The sequence below is a fragment of the Lissotriton helveticus genome, chromosome 4_1 (genome assembly GCF_964261635.1).
Source record: "Lissotriton helveticus chromosome 4_1, aLisHel1.1, whole genome shotgun sequence".
Classification (NCBI taxonomy): domain Eukaryota; kingdom Metazoa; phylum Chordata; class Amphibia; order Caudata; family Salamandridae; genus Lissotriton; species Lissotriton helveticus.
The window spans coordinates 926,468-952,095 of record NC_136063.1 but is presented as its reverse complement, the minus strand read 5'-3'; positions in this window follow the sequence as shown (position 1 = coordinate 952,095).

The window sequence follows — 25,628 nt, the reverse complement described above, 5'->3', positions numbered from 1 at the left end:
AGAAAATGAATGCTCTTGTTCCGAAACCGAGACCAACTCAATTTGAAGCTTTAGTTGAGTGGGAAGACGAGATGTATCAATTACAAAGAGAAGCTAGTGGAATTAAAAGACCTTCTAAAAATCCACCTTGGAGAAGAGAAACTCATGAAGATAGATTGCGAATGTGGAGACAGGGAAACATGAGTGAAGGATTGTATTTAATTCATGAAATGGTAATGGGTACTCCTACAGGGAAATCTATGGAAAGTGAATCTGAGGATGCAGTTATGGAAGAAATATATACAACTGCTAGAAAGAATCAGCCTTTAAGACCTCCTAGATCATGGTCTACTCCGGTGGTTTCTACTGAAACTTCACCGAGTGCACCTCCAATTAATGAAGCTCCTAAACTTTATCCAAATAATTGTGAAATCATTGAAACTCCTAGAAGACCAGAATTCGAGAATGCTCGAAATGAAGGTAGACATTTTACAATGGCTCCAAGAGCAAGAGAACCTCCAAAAGATTATACAAGAGAGGCAAGAAATGTTGAAGATGTTGATTATAATGAATATTTAAGATCAAAAGAAGAATTAATAAAAAGAATGACAAAAGGCATGGAAGCTGTGACAGTTCCAGTAACAATTGGCCCTGTTCAGCCTGTATTTGACCAAAAGGAAAATAACAAAACAGGATTAACTATTCCTTTAAATACAGAAATTCAAAAGGCTGCTGAAAAATTTTATTCAGACTTATCTGAAATAAACTCTTCTAAATCGAGAATGCCTGATTTAACCTTTAATGAGGATTTATCTCCAAAAACACCAATGGGTGCTATATCAGATATAGGGAGTCCTGAAGTCAGGGTAACCACACCAAAACTTGATGTGGCCAAATTAAAAGCGAATATCGAAGAATTAATAATTGGAACAATTGGTCCTGATAGTTTAAATTACTATCGAGATGATGAACTACTGTTCATTTGTAAAAGCATTCAGTGGAAAACAAAAAATAAATATGATCAACTAGAGGATCTAGCAGCAGAACTTGAAATCGATGTGAGTAAACAAAAGAATTTTGCGAAACATTACAGATTAGACTTTTCAGAAAGTGACATTGAGAGTTTGAACTCAATGGGAAGAATAGTACATATAAAAGATTTGATTGTATATATCAAAAAGCTAGGAGAACTGAATAAATGGAGAGTAAAATGGACGAAAAAGAAGGAAGATGAAAGATTGGAAAAATTGTCAAAACAATTTCCAATGAGAGAAATTGCAGGTGGAGGATATGTTCATGTCCCTTGGTCGAGACAGGACATTCTATTATTTACAAATGACTTTCCGAAATTAAGGGAAAAACCAGTTGAGTGGTACAGGCAAGTTGATAGATTTATCAAAGTGTCAAAAGTTCTGTGGATTGATTTAGATGGATTTTTTGATATTGTAGTTCCATCAGATCTTTGGACAGAATGCAAGATATCGATTAGTTGGCCAAAAATAGAACCTGAGCGAATCAAAGAAACAGGTGCTCCAAATCCACTTGTAATGGATTTTTATGAAAAAGTAATTGTTTGGATGAAAAACAAAATTCCACCCAAAGAAGTCGATTGGGTTAAAATAGAAAGAACAGAACAGGAAACAAAAGAATCAGTTCATTCTTTTTATGAAAGACTACTGTTAATCTTTAAACAATACAGTGGTTATGAAAAATTAGATGAAAAAGACATGAGCCATTTTGTCTATAGATTTGTTTATGGACTAAAACCTGAAATTGGAGAAATGATCAGAAATAGTATTGTCGGATGGCAATCACTATCTGTAGATGATATTCTAAGAAAAGCTAAGTATTGCAGTGATGAAATAGAAGTAAAACAGAAGAAACTCAAAGAGAAAGCCATGTGGGCTCAGGTAAAGGTGGCTGAGCAACAGATTGCCAGCATGGGTAATAAGAACACTAATTTTGTTCAAACTGGAAATACAAACCAGATACAAGGAAAGTTTAAAAATAATAATTTCCCAAAGAAATTTAGCACAAAGATTGAGGAGTTGAAACAAAGATTACCTTGTTTTAATTGTGGCGAAATTGGACATTGGAGAGACGAGTGTCGTCATCCTCCTAAAAACTTAAAGAATCCCTTATTGAATCCACAGATGCAGAATGGTGTTGACCTGCAGCGACAGCTACAGATACAACAGGGGTTAAACGAATTAAATATTCAACGACAGTTACAGCAACAGCAACAACAACAGGTGAATAATCGCCAAGACCAATTGCCACAACCACCTTTTCCGAATTGTGGGGGAGTTCAAAAATATAATCCAAACGTGGGATTTCAGGGAAGTGAACAGGTAATAAAACCACAAAAACAGCAAAAGCAGCAAAGAGTTCAAATGCAAAATGCTTCACAACAGTTTTTATTAACAGAAAGTCAAGACAGCGATTCTGATGATTATTGCTGACGGTGCCCGAGAGAGGAGGAAGAGTGTGTTGTTGGAGCCACTCTTGAGGTTGACCAGTCTGGTCCTTTTGTAAACGGGAAAGTTAATGATGTAGACATCACTTTTCTAGTGGACACTGGTGCTACCCGTTCTACTGTTAGATCAGTGGAAATTGAAAACCTACCTCTCTCTGGGGATACCATCCAAGTTGTCGGAGTAAGTAATCAGCAAATTAAAACTGACTTAACTGATCCAGTACCAGTTGAAATTGGAAACTACAGAGACAAACACAGATTTGTGGTTTGTAATAGTAGTCCAGTGAATCTATTGGGCAGAGACATCCTATGTAAAATGAATTGTAGAATATATTGTTCTCCTGATGGAGTTGAGTTACAAACAATGGAGGAAGATGGTTTATACAGAATGACAATGATGATGATGGAAGCAGAAGAAACAAAATTGTTTCCTGCATTTGAAGAAAAAGATTTACCTGAAGAACTCAAAGAAACAGTGAAATCTGAAATATGGGATTTTACTGGAAATGAGATGGGTCTGATGAAAAACGTAGATCCAGTAAAGATTACATTGAAACAGGGAATAGAATTTCCAAACACTCCACAATATAAAATGAAAACAGAAACAATTGAAGGTATTACACCTATAATTGAAAAATTAATCAAGCAAGGTGTATTAAAAGAAATGGAGAGTAGTTCTTGTAATTCACCAATTATGGGAGTTAAAAAGTCTAACGGAACATTTAGAATTGTACAAGATTTGAGAAAGGTCAATCAAATTGTCGTTCCATGTTGTCCTGTGGTTCCAAATCCAGCAGTAATTCTATTTCAGATTCCACATGATGCTGAATGGTATACAGTCATTGACCTTTGCAATGCATTCTTTACTGTTCCCTTACATCCAGACAGTTATGAAATCTTTGCTTTCAGATTCCAAGGTAAGACCCTCGGATGGTCAAGAATCCCTCAGGGCTATACAGAAAGTCCTTAAATCTTTAACGAACTGTTAAAAAGATCATTAGAAGACCTAGACTTACCTGGTAGGTCTACGCTAGTGCAGTATATTGATGATTTGTTAATAGCTGCAAAGACAAGAGAAAATTGTGTAACAGACACAATAATTCTGTTAAATCGCCTTGCAGAAGAAGGACATAAAGTGTCCCCAGCAAAACTACAGTTTTGCAAACAGGAAGTAAAATATCTTGGTCACAGAATTGCAAAGGGAAAAAGACAAGTAACAATAGAGAGAATAAAAATGATTCAAGCAATGTTACCACCAAGAACACAAAGACAGGTCAGAATGTTCTTGGGAATGGTTGGTTACTGTCGACAATGGATAAGTGGATTTTCAGTAATTGCAAAACCACTACAAAGACTGACAAAGTCAGATGTAAAAGATCCAATTATTCTCAATGATGCTGAGATGGATTCTTTTGAGAACCTGAAAAAGAGCTTATGTCAAGCTCCTGCTTTAGGTATGCCAAATTATGAGAAAGATTTCGAACTGTATTGCAGTGAGAGAGAAGGATGTGCATTATCTGTGTTAATTCAGAGACATGGAAATTTAAAGAAACCTATTGCATACTTCTCTGCAGTTCTTGATCCAATTGCTAAAGCATTACCAGGTTGTTTGAAAGCAGTTGCAGCTACAAGTATCAGCCTCGAACAAAGTGAGGGGATCATTATGGGATTTCCTGTGAAAGTTTTTGTGCCTCATTCAGTTGAAATATTGCTGACAAGAGGTAAGACTCAACATTTAACAAGTAGCAGATTGACAAAGTATGAGAAAATCATACTAGGAGCAGATAATGTTTCGATTTCAAGATGTTTAAATCTGAATCCTTCTACATTACTGCCTGATTCTGAAATTGTTGATGACATTGAAACAGAACATGAATGTTTAGATGTCATGGAATTCTGCACAAAACCAAGAAAAGACATCAAAGACAGACCCTTGTCTGAATCGGATTTTGTCTACTTTGTAGATGGGTCATGCTTAAGATCCGAAGGAGGTGTCTTAAAAGCTTCATATTCAGTTTGTACAGTCGTAGATGTTGAAGAAGCATCATGTCTTGAAGGAGTTCGTTCAGCACAGGTGGCTGAATTAATTGCTTTAATTCGTGCATGTGAAATATCAAAGGATATAAGAGTTACCATCATTACTGATAGTCAGTATGGGTACGGAGTTGTGCATGATTATGGACAACTCTGGTCACAGAGAGGATACATGACATCAGCAGGATCACCAATTAAAAATGCAGTTTTCATTAGGAGATTAATTGAAGCAATACAATTGCCAAAAGAAATCGCCATTGTTAAGTGTGCAGCGCACACTAGAGGAACTGATTATATTTCCAAGGGAAATGCCTTCGCAGATGAAACAGCTAAATACTGCGCAAGGAAAAATTATTCATACAATCGGGAGAGGAGTAAAGAGACTGATTCAAATTCATTAATGCTAACAACTGTTGTAGAAACATGGCATGAGATTAGAGATTTACAAAATGAAGCAGAAGATGAAGAAAAAGACTTGTGGTTAAGATCAGATTGTAGACCACGTGAAGAAGATGGAGTGTGGGTTTACAAAGATGGCAGAGTAGTCTTACCAAATTGTTTGATTGCTGACATGGCCAGATTATATCATGGTCCAGCACATCTGGGAAGAGATTCTATGGTTAGACTTTTCAGAGAAACATGGTTCAATACCAAGTTTAGAACTATTGCAGAATCTTTTTGTCAAAGGTGTTTGTCATGCCAACAAATGAATCCAAACAGAAAATCAGTGGTGGGGACAGGAATAATTGGTCGAGAGGGTGGTCCCTTTACCAGGTTACAAATGGATTTCATTGAAATGCCCTTACACAATTGTTTGAAATATGTGCTTGTAATTGTATGCTTATTTTCAAGATGGGTAGAGGCTTTCCCTACACGACATTGTGATTCAATTACAGTGGCAAAACTAATGCTCAGAGAAATCATCCCAAGGTACGGTTTTCCAGTCACTATTGAGAGTGATGGAGGAAGCCATTTTGATAACAAACTGATGAAGTTAATTTGCGAAGCTTTGAGCATTGAGCAGAAAATACACTGTGCATACAGACCAGAGGCATCAGGAGTGGTTGAACAAATAAATGGAACAATTAAAAACAGAATTGGAAAAATGTGTCTTGAAACAGGTGTAAAGTGGACTGATGCTCTTCCACTTGTTTTGATGTCATTAAGAAGTACACCAGATAAAAAGACAGGTTTGAGTCCTCATGAAATTTTAATGGGAAGAGTTATGAGGCAAGCTTTTGTTCCTGTAGGTAAACTGTTGAGCATAAATGACAGTGCTATTTTGGATTACTGTAAAAGGTTATCTGATATGGTAACTTCTGTGTCTAATCAGGTGGGAACTGAAGCTCAATCAGATGAAAAGGTTTTGACACATGATCTGAGACCTGGCGATTGGGTCAGAACGAAAGTACATCGGAGAAGGAATTGTCTAGCTCCTAGATGGCAGAAACCTAGGCAGATAATTTTGATCACTACTAATGCTGTAAAGTGCAGAGGATTGAAACGTTGGATTCATCCTAGTCATACTATTCCAGTACCAACTCCTGAGAGTTCTGATGTTGAAAGTGATACCACAGACGATTCTGATTCTGAAGCAGAAGGCGAAACAGAAGGTGAAATAATTCCAGATTCTGAAGATCGACAAGAAAGTCGACATCTGGAAACTGTGCCAGTGAATGGAAATTTGACAAGAAAAGACTTGGAAATAATTGAAATAGATTCTGAAGGTGAAGAGAATCTGTTAAAAGGAAAGATAACTGAGGATTCGGTTGTCTCCATTGAAGACAAAGAAGCAAAACAAAAAGAAGTTTCAGACCAGGAGAGTATCGAAAGGCAGAGAACAAACTCTGAAGTAAGGAACAGAAATCCGAAATCTGGGAAGTTGGGGGTAATTGAGGAAGAGGAGGAAGACGAATTACCGAGTACCAGTGATGGAAAACAAAGTGAAGTTCCTGAAGGAGTGAAATTGCCGAATAGAGAAGTTCCTGAGTCAATTGAAATTTCAGACTACGAAACTGAAGAAAGTGACGTGGAAGGTGAAAGTGAAAACAGAAAGAAAAGGACTTGGAAGTCAGAATCAAATAATTCTGAACCAAAGAGGAAGTACGTGAGAAAAGCAGACTACTGGCCAGGTGGAAGATTGAGAGTCAGATTGATCAAGAAGCCAAAAGAACAAGTTGAAGAAATCAGTAGTCAAAAGAGTCCTGGAAAAGAAGTTGGAATTGGAAGAAAAATTGTGATATCGAGAAAAGGGAAGAGAATAATAAGACCAAACCAAAAATACAAGTCTCCTGAGTGGACTTACTTAGTAATTCCACCTGTTATTGACATATATGATAGTAGTGAAGAAGAAAACGAAATCCAAGAAATTAGTGACAATGATTGAAGTATAGAAATATTAAATTGGCAAAAGGCTGAAGAAAATTTGTTAGTTGACACAAGGTCGAAGAAAAACTGTTTAGTTGAAGAAAACTTATGTATGACATAAGGTCGAAGAAATCTTGTCTAGGGTTTTAAAAAAAAAAAAAAAAAAATATTTTAAAAGGGGGGTGTAAATATAAATTTAGAATTTTAAAATTTATTTTTATTTTTTTTGAAGCTAAAATTAACCAAGAATGCCTTATGTTAAGGAGAGCACTTCAAAGTGTTCTGTTTTTAAAAGATGCTGTAAGATGACTCTGGTGTGTCTGCTCATTTTAATTCTGCTCTGGTTGGTTCTAGCTGTGATTATCCCTTTGGAGATGAATAGAGAATTACACAAAGTTAACATAACAAGCAAAGCTCTGGTTAGCCAAACTAAACATAGTGCGTCTGCAAAAGTTATTGATCATCAGCCTAACATTCATCAAGATAAATCAATTGGTGATTTCTCAAGTAATACATTCACAAAGCTATTGAGTGAATATGTTAAGGTAATGGATGCAAAAGACTGCTACGTCTGCGTTAAGTTACCTGCTTCTGTTTCTGAGGGAGTAACATATAATATGCTTCCTCTCACTTATGCTGTAACATGTAGTGTATTAACTAGTTTATTTTATCAAACAGGACGTTTAGAATATTACTATTCAAATTATGATGAAATTTTTGCAAATATTAAGATTGATAATGCTTTAAATAAGCATAAGAAAGCAAAACAAATGAGAGAATTTTTCCTTGTTACTAACGAACTTACTTATGAGTATGCTTATAAAAATAATCTAACTTGCAAATTAAGTGCTGAAGGAAAGAAATTTTTGAACATGGTTGAAGAGAGAAGAGCAATTTATAAGAGGAATGAATTAGTCAAGCAGACTAAGTCAAGTTTCTGGCAGAAAGAGGATGAGAAGTTAAATGGCAAAATGCTTGAAAATATTGCAATTCACATAGACAAACCAGTTAGTGGAAAACTTTGCATTAGAAGAGATAATACACTTTTTGATAATTACTTTGTAGGTGCAAGTAACTGTGAAGATACTTATCAGATTTTGGGAGGTTGGGGATTTAAAGGTGGAAAAGATCCTATCTTTCCTGGGATTTATTTTGTTTGTGGTGACAAAGCCTACTACAACCTTCCAGACCACTGGTATGGAACTTGTTATGTGGGAATTGTTTTTCCTAAAGTGTTTCATGTTGACAGAGATTCAGAAGGATTGTTTAAAATTCATAATTATGTAAATAGAGTTAAAAGAGAAACTTTTACTGAAGTTCTGGGAGATATTTTTCAAGCTGTAATACCTTTTGTTGGTATAACCCTAAATGCAGGGAGAATCAGAAAATTGTCCACTATAGTTGATAGATTATCAACTGACACAGCTGATGGGTTTCAATTAGTGAATGTTGAAGTTATTGCAATTAGATCTATGGTAATTCAAGACCGCCTTGCTTTAGACATACTCCTAGCAAAAGAGGGAGGAGTCTGTGGCATTTTACATGTACAACATTGTTGTACATATATACCTGACGAAAGTAAGAATATTGAAATGTATATTAAGAATATTACACAAATGCATTCAGAGATAATTCCTTTAGAAGAAGATGATTTTACAGGGAAACTTTCAAAAAGGTTTCAAGCAATTAAAAACTGGTTTCATGATATCGGAAGTTCAATTCTTGGCAAGATTCTGGCACCTTTGATTATAATAGTATTCATTTTTATTTTGACCAAAATAGGTTGTTTGTTACATAAAAGAAAGAAACAGTTGAAAGAAAAGAAAAGAATCTATAAACTCAGAAAAGAAGAAGAAAGAGAGATCGAATTACAGGAGTTACATAGAGAGCGTTATGCTAATTCCAAAGATTATGCAGAAACAGACTTTTAGGTTTACTGATACAAATGAATTTGAATCGATTTCTTAGAAATTTAAATTATCAAAATTTTGAGTGCTGGTGTGGTGATTTGTTAATCACCAGATGAGGGAGTTGATGGAGCGAGATAGAAAACAAAATTTTGTTTAAACTCGTGAAGTCACATTTCCATAACATGGATAATAATATTAATGATTTGTGATATGTCGTGCTAATACAACTTAGATTAAACTTTACACATGGGGGGACTAACATGTGTGCTCATAAACGTGCATAATTGTTGCATCTTTTTGTTCGTGCAAAATAATAAAATAATGTATTGTTTTCGTTTTTGTCATTACTAACTGCTGCAAACTTAAAAGAAGCATGTGCTTGTTTTGCTTTTCCTTGTCTGTGTGATGTCATTTCTACTATTCTAGGTGCATATAAGTCTCATGGAATAACGGAGACTGGTAGATATAAACGCTGCTTTATTTGTTTGCAATGGCTAGGTAACATTTTGATTAATCGGGTGGGTTAATTAATTAGTAAATCTTGGGGTGGATACAGAATCTACATTATTTCTTACATTAATACTTTTCTTGTGTTTGTTTTATATTAGAAAACATAAGTTGTCTGCTTTTGGGCCTTGTCTGCCCGAGCTACAATATGCTGAATTTTACTTCTGCAAAAGTGCTGAGACGCCCATTCTGAAATAAATTGTTCGTCAAAAGCTGCGTTCACAAAGCAAAAACTGACGTGCTATCATCATTCTGTCGGACATGGCCAAGGTCGAAAAAGAACATTTTGTCAGTCCTTAACTTGGCATCCGCGGAAGTCAATTGGAAGTCAATGGACGCTGCGAGAATGACTTTATACAAATGTTGCAATCCTAGGAAGCTCCTGGTTGCACTCGGAAGGGACAATGGTCTCTAAGAAAAGTGACTTAATGGAAGTTTTGAAAAGTGGGTGACATGTCACTTGTCACTCTCAGCCAATGGGACGTCGAAGATTTCTGAAAACTTTCCTTTGCGTAGTTTAGTTAGCGTAGAAAGGTATAAAAAGTCATGCCCCTAGGGATGGGCTGGCTGCTGCTTTCTGACTTTCCGATGAGGGTGAAGTGCTGTCGGACTTTGCGTGGAGCACGTAAGAATCCTCAAAGAACTTTACTTTAAATTCTATCTATTTAGCTCAGTTAGGGAATTAGGTTCTAGAAATGCTAAACTTTACATATTTACTTTAAATTTAATTCACTTGCTTAAATTGTATTTTACTCACGTTTCTTTACAATCATGCTTGCTTTATTGCTAATAAAATTCATTTATAAAACCATCAACTTATATACCATAATTTAGTAAATAAAATCTTACTTTTGACAAACAAGCTGGTCTTGATTATTCAGGAGTGTAGGTTACTATTAGCTAGATCACGTCGCCAATGGTGGTCGTTTAAATGATAAAGTTTTATTCTAATGACAATATTCTTTCCGCAGATGTATAAAAATTTATATAGTTTGTAGATAATGTGTATATAGATTTAATCTGACCACCTGATTCAGTAGGCCCAAAATATGTCAGGTTTATAAATGGGTCCAAATTTTAGTATAGAATTTTGTTTATAGGTTATGAAGTTGGGTAGCGTTGTTTATGATATATTTTCTATAGGCCGCTGGATCAATTCAATGTTCAATTGTTTTATTTTCATATGTTCATTTTCGATCTTTTAAATGTCCTTAACTGATATTAACAGCATATCAGAAAACAGCTTAAGCCGGTTAATGTTGAACTCATTCCCCAATGCATTTCGGGCGGTGAAGCCCTTGATCACGGAGAGCTGCGGAGGAAGATAAACATGGCGGGAATCAGTGGGTGGTCAACGAAAGTCGCGTGGGGGAAAATTACCAGTGCTATAGGTGTTGGGATTTAGAAAACGTAACTAAAGAAGGTGCTCGATACTACTGTGAATAAATGGGACGTGTGACACAAACTATTACCGCCAGTGTAAAACAAGAGACTAATTAAAGGGTTAGCAGTAAACAGCAATGAGCGTGGTTTAGCAAACTTACTTCAAGATAACGCGTAGCGCGAAGAAAACGCTGTCGATCAGCTCACGGGTCTGCTGTTTGTGCGCCGGCATGCGCGTTTAGTAAATGAACAAATGAATAGAAAGCGGCATAGGACTCATGCATTACGTGCCTAAGGTGAAAGAATCTGAGTGGGGGCCATGTTGGAATGGTTAAAAAGTGTCCGAGGCTGATGTGGGGAAATAACATAAGCTGAAATAAACTTAAGTAAAATGCGACACTAAGTAGAGTAAAGAAACAAGGGTACAGGGAAACAGTTATGTACAATGAACGTTTCAGACACAATACAGATGCATTACAGGTAACAGCTAAATTCAAGACGATCATTGAGCCCATTGGGCTTCAAAGTCTGTAATAAATAAATCCATTCTAGTTCTCTTTTTAACAACGATTTGTTGTTGTCAATTCCTTCATTCTTAGGGATGACTTCCAAAACAATAAATTTCAACTGAGTGATGGTATGGCGTGCATCAGCAAAGTGCATGGCTACATTAGATTTTTCCATCTTTAATCGTATGTTGGACTTATGTTCGTTGAGGCGGGTTTTTATTTTACGCTCTGTTTTGCCAACATATAATTTGCCGCAAGGGCATTTCAAGGCGTAGATCAAATTGGTGGTATCACAGGTGGCATCAACTGAGAGTTTAATATTGTGTCCTTTCATGGGGTGTTGTATACTGTTGCCTCTAATGACATTATTGCAATGATTGCAATTTAAACAGGGTTGTGTTCCACGGTGATGTTTCGGTGTCTCAGTCGGCCTGGCGAGTATCTCTTTGAGGTTTCTGCTTCTTGTGTGAGCAAATATAGGTGGTTTTTCAAATATGCCCTGAAAATCAGGTTCATTTTGCAGAATGGGCCAGTGTTTACGTATGATTTTTTTGTATGATGCGCTTGCTGTGGAGTACTTAGACACAAGTACCATACGTTGTTCAGTGGCTTTGTGAGTTTTAACCAGGCTATCTGATCTGGTGATGTGGGCAACCCGTGATTGGGCTTTGTGAAGTATGTTCTCAGGATACCCTCGATCCCGAAACCTGTCGTGCATTTCCTTGATGCGAATGTCAACGATAGCATCATCCGATACTATGCGCTTCACGCGCAACATCTGAGAAAAAGGTAGGTGCTCCTTCAAGGATCCTTGATGGAAACTTGTAAAGTAAAGTGAGTTGTTACGGTCTGTGCTCTTCCTGTGTAGATCCGTGTTGAGGCCTTCAGGGGTGTTCTTTATGAGGACATCCAGGAAAACTATTTCCTTTTCACTAATTTGCCATGTAAGGTTGATACGAGGGTCTTTGCTGTTGACTTCAGTCAATAACTTATGAAGGGATTCTTTGGTGTCAGACCACAAGATAAACAAATCATCTATGTACCGTGCGTACATTTTAGAATGATTTTGAAAACTTGAGTTGGTATACATATGATGTCTTTCCCACTGTTCCATGTATGTATTCGCGTATGACGGGGCAGCGCAGTTTCCCATTGCCATTCCGGAAAGTTGCAAAAACCATTGGTTGTCAACTTTGAAGTAGCTGTGGTACAGGATGAATATTAGCAATTCCATCAAGAATGTTTGTATGGATGGATCAATGTCACTGTTTAGTAAGATATGTTCAAAGGCTTCGATTCCCCCTTGGTGAGGTATTGAAGTATATAGCGAACTAACGTCAGCTGTGCAAAGAACAAATGGTTCGTTTTTGGGTGTTTGAATTCTGGATAACTTAGTTAAAAAGTCCGTAGTGTCTTTGATGTAACTCTCAGCTTTAGTCACCAGAGGTTGCAAATACTTGTCGATGAGTTTGCCAGTGGTTTCATGAATCGATCGTTTGGTGGACACTATTGGTCTAAATGGTGGGTCCATAAGGTTTTTGTGTATTTTAGGACACATGTACATAGTCGGGCTTTTAGGATGATCCAACAACAAATATTTCTTCGTGCGTTCTTCAATGACACCAGTTTGATGTGCTTTATTAACAAGGTCTTTCAAGATGCTGTGGTATTCGTTAGTTGGATTATAATCCAAAACCATGTAGGTCATATTGTCTTGTATATGTTCACTAATTTTTCGAGTATACATCTCAGCATCAAGAATAACTAAAGCGCCGCATTTGTCTGCCTTTGTGATTTTGATACGTGGATTGTTAGCTAGTGATTTGAGAGTATCACGATCTTTATTGGTGAGGTTCTGAGACTTCCTGGGCGTTTTAAAATTGATCTTCGGTAGGTCTTTGCGAACCAGGGTCTCAAATAGATCGATGCACTTGTGGCTAATCGGTGGTTGGTAAGTGCTAAGGGGTCGTAGGCCTTTAAGTTGGTCCTCTTTGGTGATAGTTACAGTGGGTAATGTATTGTCGAAATAATGACGTAGTCGCAATTTTCTCATGAATTTGAAGGTGCTCACTTCGAGTTCTAGCAAGTTAGTAGGTGTTGTGGGAATAAATGAAGTTCCTTTTTCTAACAAATCCATTTGATAATTAGAGATGTCTACGTTAGAGATGTTGATCACGAGACTGTTTTCTTTGGTTTTAAATCCTTCTTGGCAACCGTGCTCCGTGTGGCGGGTGGACTTATTTCTTTGTCTTTTTGCCTTGCTTCTCCTGAGTCTTCGAGTTGATCTTGGCTGACCTCTAAAAAATGACGGCTGGATGTAGTGGGTTCACTTCCAATGATGGATGTACTGGCTTGTTCACTACTTGGTGGTTGTCTAGAGGTAGGTGGACGTCTAAATGTGCGGTTGGTGGAATCTGTGTCAGATGATGAAGTGTCGGTGTTGGCGTTTGATGGTCTGTTGCGACGTCTTTGAGCATAGACGTCGGCCCAGGAATAAACTTCGTCGAGTTTATAGTCCAGTGTATCCCGACGGAACTTTCTGACTTTTCGATCATTAATCTCTTTTTGATATTTATCGAGCAAAATTTTTGTATCATTAAGAGTGGTTGTCAAATCCTCAGGTGTCAGCAAATTTCTAATCTCATCATCAACCTCTTTGATTTCCACTTCTAATTCTTTGAGAATATTAGCCAATTCTTCAACGATCAGTAGTATTAAATCAAGGCTACATTTGTTTAAAATTCCATTCCATTTTTCTAAGAAGGTCTTGGAATTTATTTATTTGCAACCTCTGGTGACTAAAGCTGAGAGTTACATCAAAGACACTACGGACTTTTTAACTAAGTTATCCAGAATTCAAACACCCAAAAACGAACCATTTGTTCTTTGCACAGCTGACGTTAGTTCGCTATATACTTCAATACCTCACCAAGGGGGAATCGAAGCCTTTGAACATATCTTACTAAACAGTGACATTGATCCATCCATACAAACATTCTTGATGGAATTGCTAATATTCATCCTGTACCACAGCTACTTCAAAGTTGACAACCAATGGTTTTTGCAACTTTCCGGAATGGCAATGGGAAACTGCGCTGCCCCGTCATACGCGAATACATACATGGAACAGTGGGAAAGACATCATATGTATACCAACTCAAGTTTTCAAAATCATTCTAAAATGTACGCACGGTACATAGATGATTTGTTTATCTTGTGGTCTGACACCAAAGAATCCCTTCATAAGTTATTGACTGAAGTCAACAGCAAAGACCCTCGTATCAACCTTACATGGCAAATTAGTGAAAAGGAAATAGTTTTCCTGGATGTCCTCATAAAGAACACCCCTGAAGGCCTCAGCACGGATCTACACAGGAAGAGCACAGACCGTAACAACTCACTTTACTTTACAAGTTTCCATCAAGGATCCTTGAAGGAGCACCTACCTTTTTCTCAGATGTTGCGCGTGAAGCGCATAGTATCGGATGATGCTATCGTTGACATTCGCATCAAGGAAATGCACGACAGGTTTCGGGATCGAGGGTATCCTGAGAACATACTTCACAAAGCCCAATCACGGGTTGCCCACATCACCAGATCAGATAGCCTGGTTAAAACTCACAAAGCCACTGAACAACGTATGGTACTTGTGTCTAAGTACTCCACAGCAAGCGCATCATACAAAAAAATCATACGTAAACACTGGCCCATTCTGCAGAATGAACCTGATTTTCAGGGCATATTTGAAAAACCACCTATATTTGCTCACACAAGAAGCAGAAACCTCAAAGAGATACTCGCCAGGCCGACTGAGACACCGAAACATCACCGTGGAACACAACCCTGTTTAAATTGCAATCATTGCAATAATGTCATTAGAGGCAACAGTATCCAACAGCCCATGAAAGGACACAATATTAAACTCTCAGTTGATGCCACCTGTGATACCACCAATTTGATCTACGCCTTGAAATGCCCTTGCGGCAAATTATATGTTGGCAAAACAGAGTGTAAAATAAAAACCCGCCTCAACGAACATAAGTCCAACATACGATTAAAGATGGAAAAATCTAATGTAGCCATGCACTTTGCTGATGCACGCCATACCATCGCTCAGTTGAAATTTATTGTTTTGGAAGTCATCCCTAAGAATGAAGGAATTGACAACAACAAATTGTTGTTAAAAAGAGAACTAGAATGGATTTATTTATTACAGACTTTGAAGCCCAATGGGCTCAATGATCGTCTTGAATTTAGCTGTTACCTGTAATGCATCTGTATTGTGTCTGAAACGTTCATTGTACATAACTGTTTCCCTGTACCCTTGTTTCTTTACTCTACTTAGTGTCGCATTTTACTTAAGTTTATTTCAGCTTATGTTATTTCCCCACATCAGCCTCGGACACTTTTTAACCATTCCAACATGGCCCCCACTCAGATTCTTTCACCTTAGGCACGTAATGCATGAGTCCTACGCCGCTTTCTATTCATTTGTTCATTTACTAAACGCGCATGCCGGCGCACAAACAGCAGACCCGTGAGCTGATCGACAGCGTTTTCTTCGCGCTACGCGTTATCTTGAAGTAAGTTTGCTAAACCACGCTCATTGCTGTTTACTGCTAACCCTTTATTTAGTCTCTTGTTTTACACTGGCGGTAATAGTTTGTGTCACACGTCCCATTTATTCACAGTAGTATCGAGCACCTTCTTTAGTTACGTTTTCTAAATCCCAACACCTATAGCACTGGTAATTTTCCCCCACGCGACTTTCGTTGACCACCCACTGATTCCCGCCATGTTTATCTTCCTCCGCAGCTCTCCGTGATCAAGGGCTTCACCGCCCGAAATGCATTGGGGAATGAGTTCAACATTAACCGGCTTAAGCTGTTTTCTGATATGCTGTTAATATCAGTTAAGGACATTTAAAAGATCGAAAATGAACATATGAAAATAAAACAATTGAACATTGAATCACTCTTGTGATCACGATTGGTGTGCCATTTCGAAGGGGATGTATTCGCAGTATCTGCATACACAACCTGAGTATTACTAGTTGGTGTTTCGACGGACAACACCACCCTTCGTGAGCACCCTCAAATTTAAAAACTGGTTTCTTAAACCTCATTTACCTTTGCTGTGCACCCCCGAATCTTCATTATTTGTTCATCTACATTTCCGCCCACGGTGGGTAGCACGCCTCAACCATGCAATTCGATGAAATCAGCAAAAGCACAGAAGCCAGAGCCCACACGTTAGCTTTTGATGACTCAGAAAAGGAACGAATTTATGCGCTGATAGAGGAAGATATCAGCCCCTCCACCACATCCAGAAACAAGGAACAATGTGTGAAACAGTTAATCTACCTGTCTAAGCGACACATCAATCAGAAGCTCCACGCGAGCACCTTATTGCGATATCACCGGGCACTCAGAATCCCTCGCGGACTACGAATTGCACTAAAGCCGTCTCTTTGTAAAAATTCCAAGACCTTCTTAGAAAAATGGAATGGAATTTTAAACAAATGTAGCCTTGATTTAATACTACTGATCGTTGAAGAATTGGCTAATATTCTCAAAGAATTAGAAGTGGAAATCAAAGAGGTTGATGATGAGATTAGAAATTTGCTGACACCTGAGGATTTGACAACCACTCTTAATGATACTAAAATTTTGCTCGATAAATATCAAAAAGAGATTAATGATCGAAAAGTCAGAAAGTTCCTTCGGGATACACTGGACTATAAACTCGACGAAGTTTATTCCTGGGCCGACGTCTATGCTCAAAGACGTCGCAACAGACCATCAAACGCCAACACCGACACTTCATCATCTGACACAGATTCCACCAACCGCACATTTAGACGTCCACCTACCTCTAGACAACCACCAAGTAGTGAACAAGCCAGTACATCCATCATTGGAAGTGAACCCACTACATCCAGCCGTCATTTTTTAGAGGTCAGCCAAGATCAACTCGAAGACTCAGGAGAAGCAAGGCAAAAAGACAAAGAAATAAGTCCACCCGCCACACGGAGCACGGTTGCCAAGAAGGATTTAAAACCAAAGAAAACAGTCTCGTGATCAACATCTCTAACGTAGACATCTCTAATTATCAAATGGATTTGTTAGAAAAAGGAACTTCATTTATTCCCACAACACCTACTAACTTGCTAGAACTCGAAGTGAGCAGCTTCAAATTCATGAGAAAATGGCGACTACGTCATTATTTCGACAATACATTACCCACTGTAACTATCACCAAAGAGGACCAACTTAAAGGCCTACGACCCCCTAGCACTTACCAACCACCGATTAGCCACAAGTGCATCGATCTATTTGAGACCCTGGTTCGCAAAGACCTACCGAAGATCAATTTTAAAACGCCCAGGAAGTCTCAGAACCTCACCAATAAAGATCGTGATACTCTCAAATCACTAGCTAACAATCCACGTATCAAAATCACAAAGGCAGACAAAGGCGGCGCTTTAGTTATTCTTGATGCTGAGATGTATACTCCAAAAATTAGTGAACATATACAAGACAATATGACCTACATGGCTTTGGATTATAATCCAACTAACGAATACCACAGCATCTTGAAAGACCTTGTTAATAAAGCACATCAAACTGGTGTCATTGAAGAACGCACGAAGAAATATTTGTTGTTGGATCATCCTAAAAGCCCGACTATGTACATGTGTCCTAAAATACACAAAAACCTTATGGACCCACCATTTAGACCAATAGTGTCCACCAAACGATCGATTCATGAAACCACTGGCAAACTCATCGACAAGTATTTGCAACCTCTGGTGACTAAAGCTGAGAGTTACATCAAAGACACTACGGACTTTTTAACTAAGTTATCCAGAATTCAAACACCCAAAAACGAACCATTTGTTCTTTGCACAGCTGACGTTAGTTCGCTATATACTTCAATACCTCACCAAGGGGGAATCGAAGCCTTTGAACATATCTTACTAAACAGTGACATTGATCCATCCATACAAACATTCTTGATGGAATTGCTAATATTCATCCTGTACCACAGCTACTTCAAAGTTGACAACCAATGGTTTTTGCAACTTTCCGGAATGGCAATGGGAAACTGCGCTGCCCCGTCATACGCGAATACATACATGGAACAGTGGGAAAGACATCATATGTATACCAACTCAAGTTTTCAAAATCATTCTAAAATGTACGCACGGTACATAGATGATTTGTTTATCTTGTGGTCTGACACCAAAGAATCCCTTCATAAGTTATTGACTGAAGTCAACAGCAAAGACCCTCGTATCAACCTTACATGGCAAATTAGTGAAAAGGAAATAGTTTTCCTGGATGTCTTCATAAAGAACACCCCTGAAGGCCTCAGCACGGATCTACACAGGAAGAGCACAGACCGTAACAACTCACTTTACTTTACAAGTTTCCATCAAGGATCCTTGAAGGAGCACCTACCTTTTTCTCAGATGTTGCGCGTGAAGCGCATAGTATCGGATGATGCTATCGTTGACATTCGCATCAAGGAAATGCACGACAGGTTTCGGGATCGAGGGTATCCTGAGAACATACTTCACAAAGCCCAATCACGGGTTGCCCACATCACCAGATCAGATAGCCTGGTTAAAACTCACAAAGCCACTGAACAACGTATGGTACTTGTGTCTAAGTACTCCACAGCAAGCGCATCATACAAAAAAATCATACGTAAACACTGGCCCATTCTGCAGAATGAACCTGATTTTCAGGGCATATTTGAAAAACCACCTATATTTGCTCACACAAGAAGCAGAAACCTCAAAGAGATACTCGCCAGGCCGACTGAGACACCGAAACATCACCGTGGAACACAACCCTGTTTAAATTGCAATCATTGCAATAATGTCATTAGAGGCAACAGTATCCAACAGCCCATGAAAGGACACAATATTAAACTCTCAGTTGATGCCACCTGTGATACCACCAATTTGATCTACGCCTTGAAATGCCCTTGCGGCAAATTATATGTTGGCAAAACAGAGTGTAAAATAAAAACCCGCCTCAACGAACATAAGTCCAACATACGATTAAAGATGGAAAAATCTAATGTAGCCATGCACTTTGCTGATGCACGCCATACCATCGCTCAGTTGAAATTTATTGTTTTGGAAGTCATCCCTAAGAATGAAGGAATTGACAACAACAAATTGTTGTTAAAAAGAGAACTAGAATGGATTTATTTATTACAGACTTTGAAGCCCAATGGGCTCAATGATCGTCTTGAATTTAGCTGTTACCTGTAATGCATCTGTATTGTGTCTGAAACGTTCATTGTACATAACTGTTTCCCTGTACCCTTGTTTCTTTACTCTACTTAGTGTCGCATTTTACTTAAGTTTATTTCAGCTTATGTTATTTCCCCACATCAGCCTCGGACACTTTTTAACCATTCCAACATGGCCCCCACTCAGATTCTTTCACCTTAGGCACGTAATGCATGAGTCCTACGCCGCTTTCTATTCATTTGTTCATTTACTAAACGCGCATGCCGGCGCACAAACAGCAGACCCGTGAGCTGATCGACAGCGTTTTCTTCGCGCTACGCGTTATCTTGAAGTAAGTTTGCTAAACCACGCTCATTGCTGTTTACTGCTAACCCTTTATTTAGTCTCTTGTTTTACACTGGCGGTAATAGTTTGTGTCACACGTCCCATTTATTCACAGTAGTATCGAGCACCTTCTTTAGTTACGTTTTCTAAATCCCAACACCTATAGCACTGGTAATTTTCCCCCACGCGACTTTCGTTGACCACCCACTGATTCCCGCCATGTTTATCTTCCTCCGCAGCTCTCCGTGATCAAGGGCTTCACCGCCCGAAATGCATTGGGGAATGAGTTCAACATTAACCGGCTTAAGCTGTTTTCTGATATGCTGTTAATATCAGTTAAGGACATTTAAAAGATCGAAAATGAACATATGAAAATAAAACAATTGAACATTGAATCACTCTTGTGATCACGATTGGTGTGCCATTTCGAAGGGGATGTATTCGCAGTATCTGCATACACAACCTGAGTATTACTAGTTGGTGTTTCGACGGACAACACCACCCTTCGTGAGCACCCTCAAATTTAAAAACTGGTTTCTTAAACCTCATTTACCTTTGCTGTGCACCCCCGAATCTTCATTATTTGTTCATCTACATTTCCGCCCACGGTGGGTAGCACGCCTCAACCATGCAATTCGATTAAATCAGCAAAAGCACAGAAGCCAGAGCCCACACGTTAGCTTTTGATGACTCAGAAAAAGAACGAATTTATGCGCTGATAGAGGAAGATATCAGCCCCTCCACCACATCCAGAAACAAGGAACAATGTGTGAAACAGTTAATCTACCTGTCTAAGCGACACATCAATCAGAAGCTCCACGCGAGCACCTTATTGCGATATCACCGGGCACTCAGAATCCCTCGCGGACTACGAATTGCACTAAAGCCGTCTCTTTGTAAAAATTCCAAGACCTTCTTAGAAAAATGGAATGGAATTTTAAACAAATGTAGCCTTGATTTAATACTACTGATCGTTGAAGAATTGGCTAATATTCTCAAAGAATTAGAAGTGGAAATCAAAGAGGTTGATGATGAGATTAGAAATTTGCTGACACCTGAGGATTTGACAACCACTCTTAATGATACTAAAATTTTGCTCGATAAATATCAAAAAGAGATTAATGATCGAAAAGTCAGAAAGTTCCTTCGGGATACACTGGACTATAAACTCGACGAAGTTTATTCCTGGGCCGACGTCTATGCTCAAAGACGTCGCAACAGACCATCAAACGCCAACACCGACACTTCATCATCTGACACAGATTCCACCAACCGCACATTTAGACGTCCACCTACCTCTAGACAACCACCAAGTAGTGAACAAGCCAGTACATCCATCATTGGAAGTGAACCCACTACATCCAGCCGTCATTTTTTAGAGGTCAGCCAAGATCAACTCGAAGACTCAGGAGAAGCAAGGCAAAAAGACAAAGAAATAAGTCCACCCGCCACACGGAGCACGGTTGCCAAGAAGGATTTAAAACCAAAGAAAACAGTCTCGTGATCAACATCTCTAACGTAGACATCTCTAATTATCAAATGGATTTGTTAGAAAAAGGAACTTCATTTATTCCCACAACACCTACTAACTTGCTAGAACTCGAAGTGAGCAGCTTCAAATTCATGAGAAAATGGCGACTACGTCATTATTTCGACAATACATTACCCACTGTAACTATCACCAAAGAGGACCAACTTAAAGGCCTACGACCCCCTAGCACTTACCAACCACCGATTAGCCACAAGTGCATCGATCTATTTGAGACCCTGGTTCGCAAAGACCTACCGAAGATCAATTTTAAAACGCCCAGGAAGTCTCAGAACCTCACCAATAAAGATCGTGATACTCTCAAATCACTAGCTAACAATCCACGTATCAAAATCACAAAGGCAGACAAAGGCGGCGCTTTAGTTATTCTTGATGCTGAGATGTATACTCCAAAAATTAGTGAACATATACAAGACAATATGACCTACATGGCTTTGGATTATAATCCAACTAACGAATACCACAGCATCTTGAAAGACCTTGTTAATAAAGCACATCAAACTGGTGTCATTGAAGAACGCACGAAGAAATATTTGTTGTTGGATCATCCTAAAAGCCCGACTATGTACATGTGTCCTAAAATACACAAAAACCTTATGGACCCACCATTTAGACCAATAGTGTCCACCAAACGATCGATTCATGAAACCACTGGCAAACTCATCGACAAGTATTTGCAACCTCTGGTGACTAAAGCTGAGAGTTACATCAAAGACACTACGGACTTTTTAACTAAGTTATCCAGAATTCAAACACCCAAAAACGAACCATTTGTTCTTTGCACAGCTGACGTTAGTTCGCTATATACTTCAATACCTCACCAAGGGGGAATCGAAGCCTTTGAACATATCTTACTAAACAGTGACATTGATCCATCCATACAAACATTCTTGATGGAATTGCTAATATTCATCCTGTACCACAGCTACTTCAAAGTTGACAACCAATGGTTTTTGCAACTTTCCGGAATGGCAATGGGAAACTGCGCTGCCCCGTCATACGCGAATACATACATGGAACAGTGGGAAAGACATCATATGTATACCAACTCAAGTTTTCAAAATCATTCTAAAATGTACGCACGGTACATAGATGATTTGTTTATCTTGTGGTCTGACACCAAAGAATCCCTTCATAAGTTATTGACTGAAGTCAACAGCAAAGACCCTCGTATCAACCTTACATGGCAAATTAGTGAAAAGGAAATAGTTTTCCTGGATGTCTTCATAAAGAACACCCCTGAAGGCCTCAGCACGGATCTACACAGGAAGAGCACAGACCGTAACAACTCACTTTACTTTACAAGTTTCCATCAAGGATCCTTGAAGGAGCACCTACCTTTTTCTCAGATGTTGCGCGTGAAGCGCATAGTATCGGATGATGCTATCGTTGACATTCGCATCAAGGAAATGCACGACAGGTTTCGGGATCGAGGGTATCCTGAGAACATACTTCACAAAGCCCAATCACGGGTTGCCCACATCACCAGATCAGATAGCCTGGTTAAAACTCACAAAGCCACTGAACAACGTATGGTACTTGTGTCTAAGTACTCCACAGCAAGCGCATCATACAAAAAAATCATACGTAAACACTGGCCCATTCTGCAGAATGAACCTGATTTTCAGGGCATATTTGAAAAACCACCTATATTTGCTCACACAAGAAGCAGAAACCTCAAAGAGATACTCGCCAGGCCGACTGAGACACCGAAACATCACCGTGGAACACAACCCTGTTTAAATTGCAATCATTGCAATAATGTCATTAGAGGCAACAGTATACAACACCCCATGAAAGGACACAATATTAAACTCTCAGTTGATGCCACCTGTGATACCACCAATTTGATCTACGCCTTGAAATGCCCTTGCGGCAAATTATATGTTGGCAAAACAGAGCGTAAAATAAAAACCCGCCTCAACGAACATAAGTCCAACATACGATTAAAGATGGAAAAATCTAATGTAGCCATGCACTTTGCTGATGCACGCCATACCATCGCTCAGTTGAAATTTATTGTTTTGGAAGTCATCCCTAAGAATGAAGGAATTGACAACAACAAATTGTTGTTAAAAAGAGAACTAGAATGGATTTATTTATTACAGACTTTGAAGCCCAATGGGCTCAATGATCGTCTTGAATTTAGCTGTTACCTGTAATGCATCTGTATTGTGTCTGAAACGTTCATTGTACATAACTGTTTCCCTGTACCCTTGTTTCTTTACTCTACTTAGTGTCGCATTTTACTTAAGTTTATTTCAGCTTATGTTATTTCCCCACATCAGCCTCGGACACATTTTAACCATTCCAACATGGCCCCCACTCAGATTCTTTCACCTTAGGCACGTAATGCATGAGTCCTATGCCGCTTTCTATTCATTTGTTTTATTTACTAAACGCGCATGCCGGCGCACAAACAGCAGACCCGTGAGCTGATCGACAGCGTTTTCTTCGCGCTACGCGTTATCTTGAAGTAAGTTTGCTAAACCACGCTCATTGCTGTTTACTGCTAACCCTTTAATTAGTCTCTTGTTTTACACTGGCGGTAATAGTTTGTGTCACACGTCCCATTTATTCACAGTAGTATCGAGCACCTTCTTTAGTTACGTTTTCTAAATCCCAACACCTATAGCACTGGTAATTTTCCCCCACGCGACTTTCGTTGACCACCCACTGATTCCCGCCATGTTTATCTTCCTCCGCAGCTCTCCGTGATCAAGGGCTTCACCGCCCGAAATGCATTGGGGAATGAGTTCAACATTAACCGGCTTAAGCTGTTTTCTGATATGCTGTTAATATCAGTTAAGGACATTTAAAAGATCGAAAATGAACATATGAAAATAAAACAATTGAACATTGAATCACTCTTGTGATCACGATTGGTGTGCCATTTCGAAGGGGATGTATTCGCAGTATCTGCATACACAACCTGAGTATTACTAGTTGGTGTTTCGACGGACAACACCACCCTTCGTGAGCACCCTCAAATTTAAAAACTGGTTTCTTAAATCTCATTTACCTTTGCTGTGCACCCCCGAATCTTCACTATTCTAGTTCAGGCATACTAAACTCGAATTTCTACCATGTTCTCTGAGCCTGTTAGGATTATAAAATGTAACAATTCTAACAGCCCATTCTGGCCTATGGAGAACAGGTAGCCTTACAACACTAAAACACGAAAATGGCTGTAATTCACTATTAGGGCATGCCACACACACCAGGGCTTGTCCTACCTTATACTTACAATGCACCCTGCCCTTGGGACTACTATAGGGGTGACTGATATGAAGAAAAGGGAAGTTTGAGGGATTGGCAAGGGGGTGCACCTGCCCAGTCACCATGACAGTACCAGACTGTACTCAGGCTCTGCAATGGCAGACCTTAGACACATTTTACAAGGCTGCTTCGGTGGGTGGCACAACCAGTGCTGCAGGCCCACCAGCAGCATTTGGATTACATGCCCTGGCACACTCAGTGAACCAGACTAGGGTCTGACAAGTAAACCAAAATATCCAAACATGGAACCACTGATTCATACATCAAATTTCAATAGGGAGCACTTGCACTGTGACACTGGACAGCAGTGGCACAGTGACCAAAGCACCTAACACCAGCAAAAATACATGAGGCAACAGCAAAAATTTGGAAGGGAGACCCACGCCAAAGGTGCCAGGTCTAACTTGTAAAATATAAGTATTTATTCTGGACACACCCTACTAGTCTCTTTATGAGTCTAGAAGTAAAAGCACATACGTTACACTTAATATCACACAGAAAATTAGCACAATAAGCGTTGAGCCCTAGGGGCGTACCAAACCATAGATTAAGAAAGTGGTATAAGAACCAGAACTTGACTAGACACAAGGCCTAGAGCCTGAAGAATCGTTGGGCCCACAAGGAACCACTCAGGGTAGTGACACAGGGGACCCACGGGGGACGCGTGCAGTGTGAGAACACAGCCACGAATCACTGTTAGCTTCTATGGGGAAAGTTGCTGTTGGAAATTTAAAGATTAAGGACACTAAGGAGAGGACTTTGAGCAAACCCCTTTAGACTTAACGGGTCTAGGGCCAACACCCATGGGAGCACTTGAATACTCGAGTTGCCTCACCCAGGGAAGCCACTTGCATAGGTGTCTTTTGGTGTCGGGAATCGATGTTGATTTCAATGACGATCTGCCGCAAAGTGCTGCTACCGTCAAAGTGGAAAGTGTCCGGTGTGATCCAAGCCTGGATCGAAATTGAGAAGAACATGAAAAAGGAGGGGACAGAGTCATGTGTCCATCATCTTCTGTGTTTTGCTGTTCACCCTATGTGGG